We start from the raw sequence: 14,914 nt of genomic DNA, 5'->3' as shown, positions 1-14,914 counted from the left end.
CTGTGAGTGAGGAAGGTGTGAAGGTCACTCAAGAAGCCTGGCTGTGAAGAGAAGAAGACATATACAATCATAGCCAGAAGGCTTTTAAAAGATGGGAGATTCCTGTGAACTCACCTCGGGGTGGGGGGGAAAAAGACTTGCGACCATCCTGGCCAACATGGTGAAACCCCATCTCTACTAAAAATACAAGAATGAGCTGGGCATGGTGGCCCATGCCTGTACTCCCAGCTACTCAGGAGGCTAAGGCAGGAGAATCACTTGAACCAGGAGGCAGAGGCTGGAGTGAGCTGAGATTGTGCCACTGCACTCCAGCCTGGGTGACAGAGCAAGACTCTGTCTCAAAAAAAAAAAAAAAAAAAAAAAAGAGGAATACAGAGAAGACATACTGGAGGTAGTTTGTTTTTGCTCAGTGATGTCTGGTACTTCAGATGGAAGACTCCAAGGCTGATGGCTGCAACCAAGAGAAGCTGAACTGCACAATGTGGCAGCAATTATGTGGTTATTTAAATTAATTAAAGTCAAATAAAATTTAAAATTTACTTCCTCGTTCACACTAGCTATGTTGGAACTGCTCGATGGCCTCATGTGGTAGTAAGTTACCAACCGTATTGGACAGTGAAGACATAGAACGTTTCCATTGTGGAAAGCTTTTATGGAAAGCTCTAGTCTGAAGGCTTGTTTTTGTCTAGTGGTTAATGTTAGCTGTTAGCTGGAACCTTAGCTGAGGCTGTCAGTTGGAACCCTAACATGTGGCCTCTCCATGTGGTCTGGGCTTCCCCACAACGTGGTGGTTGGGTTCCAAAGTGGAGGGAGACAGAGAGAAGAAGGAGATGGAAGCCATATTGCCTTTTACACAGCAGGCTCACTTCTGCCATATTCTGTTAGTCAAAGCAGTTACAAAGATTTGCCTGGGTTCAAAGGGAGAGAACACAGACTGTCATCATTTGATGGAAGAACAGCAGCATCATACTGTAAGAAGATCAAGTGGGATAAGAAGTATATTGGTGGTGATCTATAGAAAATACAATCTGCCATGGAAAAGTTATGTGCCCTGCACATTTTCTTTTTTAAAAAATTATTATTATTTTTATTTTGCATAGAGATGGGGTCTCACTAAGTTGCCAAGGCTGGTCTCCAACTTCTGGCCTGAAGTGATCCTCCCACCTTGGCCTCCCAAAGTCCTGCACATTTTCTATTAATAAGATTACTAAATGAGTTGATTATTCAGTGGTCATAATGTATAATTGTGAAAACAAGTCTGCTTTTATAGATGTTAAAGAATTCCAGAATACTATCTAGAAGATGACAAAAAGAACACCAGACAGTGTGCGCACATACATATTTGCTTACTGATAGTGTTTGGAATAGATTATGAAGACATTGAAAGAGCAGATTTAGGCCAGGCGTGGTGGCTCATGCCTGTAATCCCAGCACTTTGGAAAGCCAAGAAGGACAGATCACCTGAGGTCAGGAGTTCGAGACCAGCCTGGCCAACATGTCAAAACCCCCATCTCTACTAAAAATTAGCCATGTGAGGTGGCATGTGCCTATAATCCCAGCCACTCAGGAGGCTGAGGCAGGAGAATTGCTTGAACCTAGGAGGTGGAGGTTGCAGTGAGCCGAGATCGTGCCACTGCACTCCAGCCTGGGTGACAGAGTAGAACTTTGTCTCAAAGAAAAGAAAGAGCAGATTTATTTCGAAATGGCTTAAGTTTGCAGTATAAAAAAGTTTAGAAAAATAGATTTTGCTCATCAAGGATTCTATTAGTGTGAACTCATACTAAAATTTTAGTAACATTTCTATATTTATAGAAAGAAATTGCATAATAATTTGGCCAAGAAACTAATCCAGGGTGGAGGTTCCTTAAATACAATAAATATAACTGGGTGAACTGAACCCTATATAATATATATATATATAATATATATATAATATATATATAAATATTGTTATACCTGGAAACAGTAATCCAGTAATCCTCAAATCAATTAATAAATATTTTTAAAACAAAAGATTAACAACTAACAACATGGTTTTACAATGAAAATTGCTCTGATTTATCTAATCTTCTAATATTGAGTGGTAGAATTGGTTGACTGAAAAAAGAAATGTATGTAATCTGTCTTATCTTTATTTTAACAAGGTTGTGGCCTGTGAAGAATATTCATCATTGCCTGAGAAAGTAACTGACACTACATAGCTACTGGGTGACTGCACAAACCTTTATAGTTGTACTCAAAAAAGATCTGTCCTGAGCATAGCAAAGCATATTGTGAAAGATTCAAGCCTAGGCCCTCAAGCTTGTTGACATTTCATGAGCAATTTGGTTGCAACTTCTGTGGATCATGCACTGTACAAAAACTTAACAATAACCCTTTTTTTTTCTTTTGAGACAGGGTCTCTCTCTGTCACCCAGGCTGGAGTGCAGCAGTGGCGTGATCATAGCTCACTGCATTCTCAACCTCCTAGCCATCCTCAAGCCATCCTCCCACCTTAGCCTCTTGAGTAGCCAGGACCACAGGTGTACACCACCACCCTGGCTAATTTTTAGAAAAAAATTAGTGGAGATGAGGTCTCCCTGTGTTGTCCAATCTGGTCTCAAACCCCTGAGCTCAGGAAATCCTCCCGCCTCAGCCTCCAAAAATGCTGGGATTACAGGCACGAGCCACCATGCCCAGCCTGAAAACTTAATAACTCTTAATCTAATACTTAGCACAAAATGTTGAGATAGGAATTGGCATCTCCATTTGAGAGATAAGTAAGTGTCAGAGAGATTGAATCACTTACTCAGGGTCACACAGCTTTTTTCAAAGCCAGAAATTGAACTAATGCTATTGGGCTGCTGAGTTAGTACTCACTTCACCACACAGGACTAAGCGTCATGTACAGCTGGTTTTGCTCTGTGTCTCCACCCAAATCTCATGTTGAATTGTAATTCCTAATGTTGGAGGTGGGGCTCAGTGGGAGGTGATTGGATCATGGGGGGTGATTTCTAATGGTTTAGCACCATCCCCCTCGTGCTGTCTCGCAATAGGGTTCTCACGAGATCTGGTTGCTTGAAAGTGCATAGCACCTCTCCCCTCTCCTTCTCTCTTGGCCATATGAAGATGTGCTTGTTTCTCCTTTGCCTTCTGCCATGAATGTAAGTTTCCTGAGGTCTCCCAGCTATGCCCCCTGTACAGCATGTGGAGCTGTCAGTCAATTAAGCCTCTTGTCTTTATAAATTACCCAGTCTCAGGCAGGTAGTTCTTTATAGCAGTGTGAAAACAGACTAATAAACCCATAGAAAGTGTATAGACAGATGTATAGATGACATTCAGATGAGGATAAGAAAGAATGGTATGATATAATAGGAAATATATTTGGTCTTTGTCCCCAGTCCCTGGCACAGGGCTCCTGAAACACTTGAAATGTCCTGAGTGATAAGAGCATCTTTTGTTACTTGTAAGAAACCCCTTATGAGTTTAGGATGGAGTTGGTCACCAGAAGGACCAAGTGATTCAAGGGTTGGAAGTTTCAGACCCTCCCACTGAGCTCCAGAGAGGAGGCTGGGGGCGAGAGATTGACCTTTATAAAAACTCTTGGACAAGAAAATTCAGAGAGCTTCTAGGTTGGTGAACACAGTGCCATGAAGGGAAGGTGGTGTGCCTTGATTCATATCTTTAATAATCTATCTTTCTTTTTCTTTAATAAAAAAACATTTTCCTGAGTTCTGTGAGATGTTCTAGCAAATTATGGAAACTCAGGGCAGGTGGGAACCCACAGATTTGTAGCCAAGTTGAACAGAAGCGTGGGTTACCTGGGGAGCTGATACTTGCGACTGGTCTCTGGAGTGGAGGCAGTCTTAGGGAATCGAGCTTTTGAAACCTCTGGAGTCTGAGGCTAACTCCAGGTAGTTAGTGTTAGAACTGAGTTAAATTCTTGGACATCCACTTGGTATCCAGAGAACTGGAGAACTGGTTGATGGAATGAGAAAACATTCCAGAAGGAAGGCACTTAGAACAGAATTCTCAAGCTTCTAATGTTTACCAATCACCTGGGAGACAAATAAATATAAATTACTTGAACCTATCCCTAGAGGTGTAGATTCAGCAGGCCTAGGTGAAAACCTACATTTTTAACAATCCTTTAATCTTCTCCAGATGATTTTAATACAGATAATCCTGTAGTCATTCAGCAATCTAAAGGAACAGGATCAGAATTCTAAAAGACCCTTATAAGAGTGGAATCAGGAAGGAAAAAAGGGATGACGTTCATTAAGGACAAATGTAAAACCATTTACTATTGAAAGAACAATACAATACAGATTGTCACTGCATAAGTGTACAAGAAAAATACTAGAAAGCCCTAATTAATAAAATATGGATCAGACAAAATGGGGATAAATATTAGAAACCATTAAAACAGTGATCTCCCAACTTTTTTATCACATAGCAATAAAAATGATAAGTATTTATAAGCAGTGGTTCACTGCTTAACAACAGGAATACATTCTGAGAAATGCGTTGTTGTGATGATTTCCTCATTGTCTGAACATCATAGAGTGAACTTACACAAACCTAGATGGTATAGCCTATCACATACCTAGGCCATATAACAGCCTACTGCTCTTAAACTACAAACCTGTACAGTAGTTTTACTGTACTGAGTGCTGTAGGCAATTGTAATGTAGTGGTGTTTATGTATCTAAAGATAGAAAGGGAACAGAAAAAAATAATGATAATATAATCTTATGGGACCTCATTACACATGTGGTTTATTGACTGAATTTTCATTATGTGGTGCATGACTGCATATATGAATACTCCCTTCAAGCATATTTCCAATGTGGTCTTCCTATGATGAATCTTCTAAGACTTTTGTATGCCTGAGAATATTTTTATTGTATTCTCATATTTGAATGAAATCTTTACTGGATATATGTATTAGTCTTTTATCACATTGCCATAAAGAACTCCCTGAGACTGGGTAATTTATAAAGAAAACAGGTCTCATTGACTCACAGTTCTGTAGGCTGTTTAGGAAACATGGCCGGGGAGGCCTCAGGAAACTTACAATCATGGCAGAAGGTGAAGAGGAAGCAGGCTCGTCTCACATGGCCCGAGCAGGAGAAAGAGAGAGAAGGGGGAGGTGCTACACACTTTCAAACAACCAGATTTCATGAGAACTCTCTTACTATCACAAGTACAGCAAGAAGGAAATCAGCCTCCATGATCCAATCACCTCCCACCAGGCACCTCCTCCAACATTGGGGATTACAATTCGACATGAGATTTGGGCGGGAACACAAATCTAAACCATATCAATATAAAATTCTAAGCTCCGTGTCCTTTCTCTTCAATTAGTGAACGCATTACTTGTTCATTGTCTTGCATCCAGTATTGTATCTCAGAGGACTCAAATCTGAGATTTTATTTTTATTGCCTTCTGAAGTGCAAGAAATGGAGAGAAAGTCTAGGATCTATGCACTGTGGCAGTCTGATAGAAACACCTATGGCAGGGCCAGGCACAGCACTTCACACCTGTAATCAAAGCAATATGGGAGGCGGAAGCAGGTGGATCACTTGAGGCCAGGAGTTTGAGACCAGTCTGGCCAACATGGCAAAACCCCATCTCTACTAAAATTACAAAAATTAGCCAGGTGTGGTGACCCATACCTGTAGTCCCAGCTACTCGGGAGGCTGAGGCAGGAGAATTGCTTGAACCAGGAGGTGGAGGCTGCAGTGAGCCAAGATGTGCCACTGCACTTCAGCCTGGGAGACAGCGGGACTCAGTCTCAAAAAAAAAAAAAAAAAAAAAAAAAAGATTTAGCAAACATGGTTATTAAAACTATTAAAACATCTGCTAAAAGTGTTCCAGATATTTAAAATTTTTAAAGTTAAGTGGAGATATAAAATATACATTTTTAAGGACCCAAATCATACTTCCAGAGTAAAAACAGTGTTTGATTTGAAAAATACACCAGATGGGATGACTGCTAGATTAGACTTTGTAGAAGAAAAGATTCATGAAGTTTAAAACATAACAAAAGAAGGCAGTCTAAAATGAAACATACAGAGAAAAATATTTTTTTAATTAACAGAGCATCATGAGCTCTAAGTGGCTTAATATCTGTACAGTTGAAATTCCCAAGAACAGGAAAAAGATGATGGGTCAGAAAATATATTTGAATAAATTATGGCCAAAAATTTTTCATATTTGATGAAAACTATAAACCCAAGTTCAATGAATCCAAGTATAAAAAAAATTTTTTTTAAACCCACAGAAGAGAATGAGTACATCTTTAAGTACTGAAAACAAAATCTGTCAACCTACAATTCTATATGGAGGTGAAATAAAGATGTTTCCAGAAACACAAAAGCTGAAATACTTCATCAGCAGCAGACTTGCATTACAAAATGTTAAAGAAAGTTCTTTAAGCAGAAGGAAAAATGATACCAGATTAAAGTATAAAGTCATCCTTCAGTATCTGCAGGGGACTGATTCCAGGACCCTCGAGGACACCAAAATCTGGAGATGCTCAAGTCCCTTATATAAAACGCTAACATCAGTAAGGGCACAGTAGACTCGAATAACACTCTAGATCAATGTGACCTGATAAATATTTTTACCACACACTATTCAACAATAACAGAATACACATTCTTTTGAAGGGCACGTGGAACATTTACCAAGATATACCATATTCGATGAAGTCAAACAAGTCTCAAAAATTGTTAAGGAATGTATACCAAATATATTCTCTGACCACAGGGAATAAAATTAGATAATTCATAACAGAAAGAATTATCTCTGAAAAAAGTTTAAAAAAGAAACTAAATAATAGAGTTCTAAATAAGCTATGGGTGAAACAAGAGACGAAAGGGGAAATAAAGTATTTTTAATTAAATGAAAATGAAATAAAACGTGTCAAAATTTGTAGACACAGCTAAAGTAATACTTAAAGAAGCTGTATAGCATTAAACACCTATATTAGGCAAAAAAAAAAAAGAAAGATTTTAAACAAGTAACTACAGATTTCACTTTAAGAAAGTAGAGGCCAGGCACAGTGGCTCATGCCTGTCATCCTAGCACTTTAGGAGGTTGAGGCAAGAGGATCACTTGAGCCCAGGAGTTCAAAACCAGCTTGGACAGCATAGTGAGACCTCATCTCTACTAAAAAAAAAAAAAAAAAAAAAAATGTAATTAGCTAGTGCCAGGTATGGTGGCTCATGACTGTAAACCCAGCACTTTGGGAGGCTGAGGCAGGTGATGACTTGAGCTCAGGAGTTTGAAACCAGCCTGGGCAACATGGTGAAACCCCATCTCTACCAAAAATACACAAAATTAGCTGGTGTGGTGGTGCATGCCTGTGGTCCCAGCTACTTGGGAGGCTAAGGTGGGAGGATTGCTTGAGCTCAGGAGGCGAGGGTTGCAGTGAGCCAAGATCATGCCACCGCACTCCAGCCTGGGCAATAGAGTGAGACTCTGTCTCAAAAAAAAAAGTGTTCCCTTTTCACCACATCCATGACAACATCTATTGTTTTTTGACTTTTTAAATAATGGGCATTCTTGCAAAAGTAAGGTTAGTTCTTAATTTGATTCTCAGGTTGGTCATTGTTGGTGTATAGTAGTGCTACTGATTTGTGTACATTGATTTTGTAACTTGAGACTTTACTGAATTTGTTTATCAAATCTAGGAGTCTTTTGGAGGAGTCCTTACTGTTTTCTAAGTATGTGATTATATCATTGATGAACAGCAAGAGTTTGACTTCCTCTTTTCCAGTTTGGGCTCCCTTTATTTCTTTCTTTTGCCTGATTGCTCTGGCTAGGACTTCCAGTACAACGTTGAATAGAAGTGGTGAATGTGGGCATCCTTGTCTTGTTCCAGTTCTTAGGGAATGCTTTCAACTTTTTCCTATACAGTATGATGTTAGCTGTGGGTTTGTCATATATGATATTTATCATTTTGAGGTAAGTCTCTTCTATGCCTAGTTTTTGAGTGTTTTTATCATAAAGGGAGGCTGGGTTTTATCATATGCTTTTTCTGCATCTATTGAAATGAGGATATGGTTTTTTGTTTTTAATTCTATTTATGTGATGTATCACGTTTATTGACTTCTGTATGTTAAACCATCCATGCGTTCCTGGGATAAAAGCCACTTGATCATGGCATATTATCTTTTTGATGTGCTGTTGCATTCTCTTAGCTAATATTTTGTTAAGGATATTTGCATCTGTATTTATCAGGAATATTGGTCTGTAGTTTTCTTTTTTTTGTTGTTATGTTCTTTCCTGGATTTGGTATCAGGGTGATACTGGCTTCAAGGAATGAATTAGGAAGGATTCCCTCTTTCTCAATCTTCTGGAATAGTTTCAGTAGGACTGGCATCAATTCTTCTTTGAATGTCTGGTAGAATTCAGCTGGGCTTTTTTTTCTGATTCAATTTTGCTGCTTGTTATTGGTCTGCTCAGGGTTTCTATTTCTTCTTGATTAATTTAGAAGGGTTATATGTTTTTAGGAATGTTTTCATTTCCTCTAGACTTTCTAGTTTGTGTGCATAGAGGTATTTATAGTAGTCCCGAATTACCTTTTGTATTTCTGTGGTGTCAGGTGTAATGTCTCCAGTTTCATTTCCAATTGACTTTATTTGAGTCTTTTTCTTTTCTTAGTTAATCTAGCTAATAGCCTATCAATTTTGTTTATCTTTTCAAAGAATCAGCTCTTTGTTTCATTGATATTTGGTATTTTTTGTTGTTATTGTTTCAATTTCATTTAGTTCTGCTCTGATCTTTGTTATCTCTTTTCTTCTGCTAGCTTTGGATTTAGTTTGTTCTTTTTTCTCTAGTCCCTTGAGGCATGACATTAGGTTATCAATGTGTGATCTTTAAGACTTCTTGATGTAGGCATTTAGTGCTTAAACTTTCCTCTTAGCACTGCTTTCGCTGTATCCCAGAGGTTTTGATAACTTGTGTCACTATTTTCATTCATTTCAAGGAATTTTTAAATTTCCACCTTGATTTCATTATTAACCCCCAAAACATTCAGGAGCAGATCATTTAATTTCCATGTATTTGTATGCTTTTGAGGGATCCTTTGGTAGTTGGTTTCTAGTTTATTCCACTGTGGTCTGAAAAGATACTTGATATGATTTCGACATTTTTAAATTTACTGAGACTTGTTTTGTGGCCTGTTACGTGGTCTGTCTTGGAGAATGTCCTATGTGCTGATGAGAAGAATATATGCTCTGTAGTTCTCGGGTAGAATGTTTTGTAAGTATCTGTTAGGTCCATTTGTTCCAGAGTGTAGTTTAAGTCTATTCTTTCTTTGCTGAATTTCTGTCTCAATGATCTGTCTAGTGCTGTCAGTGGAGTGTTGAAATTCCCCACTATTGTGTTGCTGTCTATCTCATTTCTTAGGTCTAGTAGTAAATGTTTTATGAATCTGGGAGCTCTAGTGGTAGGTACATATAAATTCAGGATTGTAATATCGTCTTGCTGGATTCAACCTTTTATCATTATATAGCGACTTTCTCTGTCTTTTTTTAATTGTTGTTGTTTTAAAGTCTGTTTTATCTGATATAAGAATAGCTTTTCCTGCTTGCTTTTAGTTTCCACTTGCATAGAATATCTTTTTCCACCCCTTTATCTTAAGTTTATTGATTCCTTACATGTTAGATGAGTTTATTGAAGAAGCTAGTTTTTGTATTTTAGTAGAGACAGGGTTTCACCATGCTAGCCAGGCTGGTCTCAAACTCCTGACCTCAGGTGACCTGCCCATCTCGGCCTCCCAAAGTGCTGTGATTACAGGCATGAGCCACCGTGCCCGGCCAGAATGTGACTTTAATGTTTGTAGTTTATTATAGCCTAATTTGGGTCTTGATGCTTTCAGGGTTGAAGACTCTGTATAAGTCCCTTCGTTATAGAGAGTCTTCGTATGATGGCTTTCTCAGATACTGGTTGTAGTAGCAATGCACTCAGTGTGTGAGCAAGTTCACTATCTGCTATGGGGTTGGAATGGCAGAGGTCTCTTGAAACTTACCTTCTTCACCCATGGTGTACTCTTATTTATTTATCTATTTCCCCAGTATTCTATTTACTAGGTTGAATAATTCAGGCTTTAGGCCAGTAGGGTAGGTGTCCCTGGGTAGAAACTGGTTGTGGCTAAAGCAGGTAGGTAAATGCAACACCAAATGATGGGCAGACGTCCCAGTCTTGACAGAGGTGTCTGGGGGAACTCTCAGTGAAATGCACTGAGATCTTATCATGGGAAAGGGTGGAAGCCACTTCAGCTCCCTGGCCAGGCTAGCAGGAAAGCAATCTACCACCCAGACATAATTCTGACCCAGTGTTCTAGCCATTCAGAGCAGACAGGAGCATCTTTTCACCTGCAAGAATGTTGATGTTCCTAGAGGTAGAGGAATTGCGACTCTACCTCTCGTGCAAGCCTACACCTGGCAGGTGTTCCACCTGCGGGGATGCAGTCAAGCTGAAGTGTTCCAGAAAGGCTGTCTATAGAGTCACCCATGTCAAGCTCCCATGGGAGAAGCCCCAGTTGTTTCTGCAGTGGTGGATGAGGAGGAAAAGAAGTCCCCTTCAAGACCCTTCACAAGCACCAGGGCTGCCTGCTGGTGAGACAGAGCCGCAGATGTTCCCCACTGAGCCCAGCATTGCAACTGTGCCTCTGCTGAAAGAAACTTACCACCAGGGGAAAGATCTGAGATTCAAGACCTGCTGTTCAGATTCTTTTGTCCCATGGGGTGTTGCTTTGATGTGGTGTATTCTCCCTTCCCCTAGGAATAGGAGTCCCTGAGAGTCAGACTACAGTGAGTGCTGTTCCTCCTCTGGATCTAGCCCCAACTGGGGCTGCCATACTCCAGGCTGGTACTGGGGAATATCTGTAATGGATCCAATAATGTAATCTGTCCTCAAATCTCCTAGCAGCCGGTACCAGCCCTGATGAGGGTGGTATGGGAATGACGTGGGCTCTGAGATTCCTTGGTTATATTATAACTAGCCTTAGTGCATTGGCTTTCTCAAATGCCAGTCTTAAGAGTAATGAACTGGTTACATGGACAGGCTCAGGAACCACTGGTTAGCCAGGATGGTACAGGCAATGGTGTTAGCGAGGTCACACACAAGTTTTCTCCTTCTTGGGTGCAGTGTTCTTCTACCTGGAGATGCTGTAATGGACTGTGTTGGTAGGCCTCCAGCCAGGAGGTGGTACTTGCAAAAAGAGCACCATCTGTGGTAGCAGTGGTAGGATTTGTGCTTGCCATATGTTACCTAAAGGAGGTACTCTGGTATCTCAAGTGATGGGCAGGGACATGGGGCTCCCAAAAGTTTCTGTCCTTTGTGTTAAACTACCAGGGTGCGTGGAGGGGTAAAGTCAGATAGGGGCTGCGTCAAGCAGGTCTGAGCTCTGGCTCTCCATAGGCAGGGCAAGCAGAGGCCCCTGTGTGGTCAGGAGGGCAGTTCTCTGGACACTAGGGTAATGATCCGAGAAGGAACATAACTGCCTCTGCTGCACAGAAGAGTTTATGCAGGGAGTGGGGAGTACAGGGGGCAACAGGCCTCATCCGGCTCCCACACACTTGGCAAGGCAGGGCAAGACCTGTTTTTTAAAAACAAACAAATAAAAAAATCTAATAAAAGAGGAACAAATTAATTGCAAAGTATATAGAAGAAAGGAAAGGAAATAATAAATGTTAGAAAGAAAATCAGTGATAGAGAAAAACAAAAACCACTGGAAAAAAAGGATGAATGCAAAAACTGGTTCATTGCGAAGATTAATAAAATTGATAAAATACAGCCACACTGATCAGAAAAAAAGACACAAATTATTAATATCAGCAATGAAAGAGGTGACATTACTACAGATTGTACAGATAATAAGAAAATATTGGCCAGGCACAGTGGCTCATGCCTGTAATCCCAACACTTTGGGAGGCCTAGGATCCTTGAGCCCAGAAGTTTGAGACCAGCCTGGGCAACATAGTGAGACCCCATCTTTATTTTTTAAAACAAGAAAATATTAGCAATATTATATGCCTATAAATTTGATGACTTGGATAAAATAATAAAATGCCAACTTGATCGCGGTGGATAAGCTTTTTGATGTGCTGCTGGACTCAGTTTGCCAGTATTTTATTGAGGATTTTCACATCGATGTTCATCAGAGATATTGGTCTAAAATTCTCTTTTTTTGTTGTGTCTCTGCCAGGCTTTGGTATCAAGATGATGCTGGCCTCATAAAATGAGTTAGGGAGGATTCTCTCTTTTTCTATTGATCGGAATAGTTTCAGAAGGAATGGTACCAGCTTCTCTTTGTATCTCTGGTAGAGTTCGGCTGTGAATCCACCTGGTCCTGGACTTTTTTTGGTTGGGAGGCTATTAATTATTGCCTCAATTTCAGAGCCTGTTATTGGTCTATTCAGGGATTCAATTTCTTCCTGGTTTAGTCTTGGGAGGGTGTATGTGTCCAGGAATTTATCCATTTCTTCTAGATTTTCTAGTTTATTTGCGTAGAGGTGTTTATAGTATTCTCTGATGGTAGTTTGTATTTCTGTGAGATCAGTGGTGATATCCCCTTTATCATTTTTTATTGTGTCTATTTGATTCTTCTCTCTTTTCTTCTTTATTAGTCTTGCTAGTGGTCTATCAATTTTGTTGATCTTTTGAAAAAACCAGCTCCTGGATTTATTGATATTTTGAAGGGTTTTTTGTGCCTCTATCTCCTTCAGTTCTGCTCTGATCTTAGTTATTTCTTGCCTTCTGCTAGCTTTTGAATGTGTTTGCTCTTGCTTTTCTAGTTCTTTCAATTGTGATGTTAGGGTGTCAATTACACTATTGGTGGGACTGTAAACTAGTTCAACCATTGTGGAAGACAGTGTGGTGATTCCCTCAAAGATCTAGAACTAGAAATACCAATTGATCCAGCCATCCCATTACTGGGTATATACCCAAAGGATTATAAATCATGCTGCTATAAAGACACATGCACATGTATGTTTATTGCGGCACTATTCACAATAGTAAAGACTTAGAACGAACCCAAAAGTCCATCAGTGATAGACTGGATTAAGAAAACATGGCACATATACACCATGGAATACTATGCAACCATAAAAAAGGATGAGTTCATGTCCTTTGTAAGAACATGGATGAAGCTGGAAACCGTCATTATGAGCAAACTATCGCAAGGACAGAAAACCAAACACTGCATGTTCTCACTCACAGGTGGGAATTGAACAATGAGAACACTTGGACATAGGGTGGGGAGCATCATACACTGGGGCCTGTCAAGGGGTCGGGAGAGTGGGGAGGGATAGCATTGGGAGATATAACTAATGTAGGTGACAAGTTGATGGGTCCAGCACACCAACATGGCACATGTATACATATGTAACAAACCTGCACGTTGTGCACATGTACCCTAGAACTTAAAGTATAATAAAAAAAAATTAAAAAAAATAAATTAAATTTTAAAATGCATAGTTTTTTTTGTTTGTTTGTATTGTTTTTGGTTTTTTGGTTTTTTGTTGTTGTTGTTGGGGTAGAGACGGGGTCTCACCATCAAGTGATCCTCCTCCCTGGCCTCCCAAAGTGCTAGGATTACAGACATGAGCCACCATGCCTGGCCATGCAAGTTTCTTGAAACACTCAAACTCCCAAAGCTCAATGAAGAGGAAATAAATAAAATGAATAGCTCTGTAGCTATTAGAGAAATTACATTTATTGCTAAAACTTTCCTATAAGCTGGGCACGATGGCTCATGCCTATAATCTCAGCACTTTGTGAGGCTGAGGCAGCTGGATCACTTTGAACTCAGGAGTTCAAGACCAGCCTGGGCAACACGGCAAAACCCCATCTCTACAAAATATACAAAAATTAGCCAGGCATTGGTGAGGCTGAGCCCAGGAAGCAGAGGTTACAGTGAGCCGAGATCGCGCCACTGCACTCCAGCCTGGATGACAGAGTGGGACTCTGTCTCCAAACAAAAAACAAACAAACAAAAAAATACTTTCCCATGAAGAAAACATGTCTGCAGGACCTTCCTAGTAAATTCTACCAAACATCTTAAGGACAAAATCATAGCAATTACACATAAACTCTTTCGGAAAACTGAAAAGGAGGGAATACTTTTAAACTCATTCTATGAGACCAACATTAACTTGCTACCACAATCAGACAAAAATATTATAAAAAGAAACTACAGACCAATATTCTTCACGAACACAGACGCAAAAAATTCTAAACAAAACTTCAGTAAATTAAATTCAACATATATAAAAATATAATATGTCATGACCAAGTGGGGTTTACCTCAAGATTACAAGGCTGGTAAAAATCAATATAATTCATCATATTAACAAACAAACAAAAACAGACACCACAGGATCACCTTAACAAATATTTTTAAAGGTCTTTGCCTAAATCTCACATCCATTCTTGATTAAATCTCTTGGTAAACTAGAAAAGGAAGGGAATTTCCTCAGTCTGATAAATGGCATCTATAAAAAACAAAAAACCTGCCATTAACATCATACTTAATGGTGAAAGATTAAATACTTTTCCCTTGAGATCTGAAAAAGACAAGGATTCTGCTCTCACCATTTTTATTCAGCATTGTGGTAGAAGATCTATTCAGTGTAACCAGGTAATAAAAAGAAATAAAAGGCATCCGGATTGGAAAGGAAAAAGTAAAACTGTCTTTATTCACAGATTAAATGATCACCGATGTAGAAAATCTAATGAGATCTATCAAAAAGCCAGTAGAACTAAGTGAGTTTAATAAGGTTGTAGAACACAAGCCCAATATATAAAAACAAATGTATGTAGTAGGAACAATCAGAAATTTGAAAGTTAAAATACACAACTTATAGAATAGCATCCACAAATATGAAATACTGGAAGGATACATTTAAGGGGTCT

Source organism: Gorilla gorilla, chromosome 8 (genome assembly GCF_029281585.2).
Source record: "Gorilla gorilla gorilla isolate KB3781 chromosome 8, NHGRI_mGorGor1-v2.1_pri, whole genome shotgun sequence".
NCBI classification, from domain to species: domain Eukaryota; kingdom Metazoa; phylum Chordata; class Mammalia; order Primates; family Hominidae; genus Gorilla; species Gorilla gorilla.
This window is presented reverse-complemented; position numbering follows the sequence as displayed.